The sequence below is a fragment of the Vulpes vulpes genome, chromosome 7 (genome assembly GCF_048418805.1).
Source record: "Vulpes vulpes isolate BD-2025 chromosome 7, VulVul3, whole genome shotgun sequence".
NCBI classification, from domain to species: Eukaryota; Metazoa; Chordata; class Mammalia; order Carnivora; family Canidae; genus Vulpes; species Vulpes vulpes.
Genome location: NC_132786.1, coordinates 122118485 through 122122870, shown reverse-complemented (window position 1 = coordinate 122122870; position 4386 = coordinate 122118485). Strand labels below are relative to the sequence as shown.

Here is a 4386-nt window from a genome sequence, read left to right as displayed (position 1 = left end):
AAAAGCGTAATATTATAAAGCCCCAAAGGATACAAAATCAATAATATTTACCCACAGATGAATAAGAAAAATAAGCCAGCCTATGGAACTGATTATCCATAGTAGTCAAGCTCTGGAAACCATCCAAGTGTCCATCAATGAATAAACAAATAATATTATATAGAGATTATAGAAATAGATATAGATAAGCATTTCATATATAAAATAATATTCAGCTATAAAAAAAAGTAGGAAATCCTTCCATCTGTGACAACATGGATGAACCTGGATGACATTATGCTAAGTGAAATGAGCCTGATACGGTGTGTACTGTAAATATATAGTAAATAAACCCACAATGAACAAGAGGATGCAGGGAGCTCTTCAAAATAGCAATTTCATTTCCTTTGATAAATACCCAGAAGTGGAATAGGCTGGATCATCTGGTAATTCTATTTTTAACTTTTTGAGGAGCCTCCATACTGTTTCCCATAATGACTGCACCACTTTACATTCCCACAGCGTACAAGTGGTCCCTTTCCTCCCCACCCTTGCCAGCACTTGTTTTCTCTCATCTTTTGATATAGCTTCCTAACAGGTGTCAGATGATAGCCCATTGTAGGTTTTTTTTTTGTTTTTTTTTTAAGAATATAGAGCAAGGGGCAGCCCAGGTGGCTCAGCAGTTTAGCACTGCCTTCAGCCCAGGGCGTGATCCTGGAGACCTGGGATCAAGTCCCATGTCAGGCTCCCTACATGGAGCCTGCTTCTCCCTCTGCCTGTGTCTCTGCCTCTCTCTCTGTGTGTCTCTCATGAATAAATAAATAAAATCTTTAAAAAATATATAGAGCAATTTATTGCTATTTCAAAATATAACTCAGGTGAATCAGACCTCAAAGAAGTCATTAAGTTGACATTAAAATGTGTTATGTAATCAGATTTGTCTTAAGAAAATTTCTCTTTTGAGAGGCAATTCTGTACCTAATATAGTGTAATTCAGTATAAACATATTGTGGATATTTTTAAAGGCCTATAAAAGGGTGTTTATGATGGCCTATCATAAGTAAATAATACATGTTAATACAAATTAACTGATGAATTGCAATTTTGAGTTTGTACAGTATTCTAGAAAGATCCTACTTTCTTCTCCGTATTTTATATCAGGTTGGATACTCCTATTGTGTCGCATTTATCAAAATGAGTTCAATAGAATCTGTTTCTTGTGTTTACGTAAAGTTGCATCTCTTCAAAGTATGGAGTTCCCCTCACAAAACCAACATGAGAATACGTGTTCCTGAAACACTTGCTATTGTGGCTGTAAAATATTACTTTTTCTAACATTTAGCATTAAGTTTTAAAATATTAGTCCCTTCGCCCATAGTATTTCCATAAGCCCCTTTTGTTGCCCCCCCAAAAAAATCATCAAAAAGGGAACAAACATTCCCTCTTCCCATCCCCCTGCCAGCTTTTATTCCTTTAGAGTAGGGGTCAGAAAACTTTTTCTGCAAAGGGCTAGATAAGAAATATTTTAGGCTTTACAAGCCCTGTTGCATCTATTCAATTCTAGTATTATAGTGCAAAACAAACAACAACAACAACAAAACACAACCATAGACAACAGTGAGTGAGTGGGTGTAGCTGCATTAGAAAATCACAATTAAATCTGTTTGTATTAAGTACATAGCAGGCTAGAACTTAGGGCCTAAAATAAAGGTAGACCCTTTTTCTTTCAGTGTCCTTTAGGAGAAGCATCATATAATGCCTGGAAATTATCATCCACTTGAAGTATATCCTCACTGTTTCACTCTTTTCTTACCCTGAGATAGTTATTAAGGGTGATCGGTGGTCCAGTACATAAAACATTCTGGGGAATATATATTACCGAAATAGAAACTGATATTACTTCTACCATTATAAGAACTCCAGATCCCAAATAATAGGGACTCCTGGGAGGAAGCAAGTGCCTGTAGCCTGCCTGCAACATATTGAATATCGAAGGACAATGAGTGGGGCACATGGGTGGGCTCAGCGGTTGAGCATCTGCCTTCGGCTCAGGTCATGACCCCAGGGTCCCGGGATGGAGTCCCACATCGGGCTCCCCCCAGGGAGCCTGCTTCTCCCTCTGCCTGTGTCTCTACCTTTTGTCTCTGTGTTTCTCATGAATAAATAAATAAAGTCTCAAAACATAAATAAATAAAGGACAATGAGTTCTCCCTGGCAGTGATTACAGCAACTGGAAGTTGTATTTCCGTATCCAGTATAGGGATGAAATTGTCCAATATTTTTCTTTGTAGCAAGTAAGGTGAAGACTCAGAAAATGGATTATCCAGGTGAGCTTTCTGTGCACGTAACCGGATCCAAAATGCGTAGAACCATTTCAGCCATTTCTTCTGCTGGGGTGGGCGCTGCAGGATTCAACTGTTGATGGAATCTAATATTGACCATTAGCACCAACAGCTCCCAGAAGATGAGCATTTACTTCTTTTGCCAACTTGTGACTTGTTAATGCTCGTCCTGCTGTGGGGTGAGGCTGTGTACCAGGGTAGCGAGTCCGCTTTTTCCCCAGCTGTGAAGAAGCTAGGAGCTCCCCCAGCAATTTCTGGGTCATCACAGTTTTGATGCCGCGAACCTGCTCTGGAGCTGGTTAACTCATCTGCTCTAATCCTGCCTGTGAGGAATTTACCTCGCCCCCATCCCAGCATCTTGATATATGCTCTAACTATTCAGAAAGATGAGATGTGTTTTGACCTAGGGCTTCATTTTCCAAAATAAGCCGATTCTTCTTGCGAGCTAGACAGTCACACTGATACTGACGATCATCGATCATCCCCCCAGCAGCCACCAGCATCTCCTGAAACTCACTCTTGACTCCGTCTGTACACTGAGCTGGTTTGAAAGCCCTTCTTTGTCCTGCACTAACCTTTAAGAGTTCTTCAGCTTTTCCAATATATTCTTTTCCTCTCGTGGTTCCTTTCTGGGTTCTACAACTCCCTCTGGTTGACCAAGGAAGTCTCCTCTATGACGTCCCAGAGGCCTAACCTTTGCATTTTTGTTGAGGATATCCCGGGTTATAGCAGCTTTGGGAATGAATATTCTTACAATGTTGACTTCCACTGCTTTTTCAGTGAGACTCTTCCTTAGCTGAAGAACTCCTGGGCTCTTCCCAGGATGGAGCTGCTTCCTTCCATGCATCCTGAAGGGTGTCATGCTTTATGGGTGGGGCCCCAGACATAGCTTCGACGGGTGTAGGTGGCTCCTCAGTTTCTATCCCGTCTCCTCAGACTTGGGTTTCTACACTTTCAAAAGCAGTCAGTTTTTAACCAATAAAAATGCACCTCCATATTTCTACTGAAGAACCACCAAGATTCTTTACTCTTCTGATTTCAGATTACTTCACTTTACAGATTGTTGGGCTCCGAGTTGCAGGGTTAACTGCTCCGCACACTCCTTTCCCATTCTGAAGCTGACCTGCCCAGATTTCCTTGACATCCAGCTGCTGGCTCATTCTCTCGTTGTAGTTTTTATTTGAATTTCCCTGATGACTAGTGGTGTTGAGCACCTTCTCATGTATCTGCTGGACATTTGTGTAACTTCTTTGGAAAAATGTCTATTCAGATTCTTTGCCCATTTTTTAATTAGACTACTAATGTTTTGCCTATTGATTGGTAGTTCCTTATGTATTTTAAGATATTTATATTTAATCCCTTATCAGGTATATGGCTTGTAAATATTTTCTCCCATTCTGTATGTTTTTCTTTTCTTTTTCTTCTAAGAAAAATATTTTTATTATTTTATTCCTAATATTTTATTATAGCTTTTATATGAGCAAAACATTTATTTTGGTATTAAGTAAATCATGCTTTTCAAAGTACAAAAGAGTACTCTTGTACCTGTGAAATGTATTTATGGAAGAGGTCATTAGGTCCTTCGTTGTATAAAGAAGTGGTTTTTATTTTTTTTTTTCTCTGCTCTGAAAACAAACCTCCAAAGCACTGATAGGTGGAATAGTATCTTTGTGGAATGCCTGCGTGGCTCAGTCAGCTGAGGATCTGACTCAATTTTAGCCCAGGTCATGATCTCAGGATCATGAGATTGAGCCCCACATCGGGCTCAGTGCTGGGCCTGAGGACTGCTTAAGATTTTTTCTCATTCTTTCTTGGTAAAAAAAGGAAAAAAGGATATCTTTACACAAAAGTCAGATTTAATGTTGACTGAATTAATTAAGCAAGACATATTTATTGTATACTTTGATGTCTTAACAGATATTCTAGAAAATTCAAAAGTATAACAAGTTCCCTGCCTGAAAAGAATTTACAATCTCATGTGGAAATGAATGCTTAATTTCATTATTTAGATAATATTTTGACTTTTCATTTCATTTGTCATTTCTTTTCCTATGCAGAAGCGTTT

General features: G+C 39.0%; 1 pseudogene; it reads right to left on the bottom strand.

Moving 5' to 3' along the window:
- Positions 1 to 2154: 2154 nt before the first annotated feature.
- On the bottom strand, positions 2155 to 3481 carry LOC112929892 (golgin-45 pseudogene; annotated as a pseudogene).
- Positions 3482 to 4386: the final 905 nt, after the last annotated feature.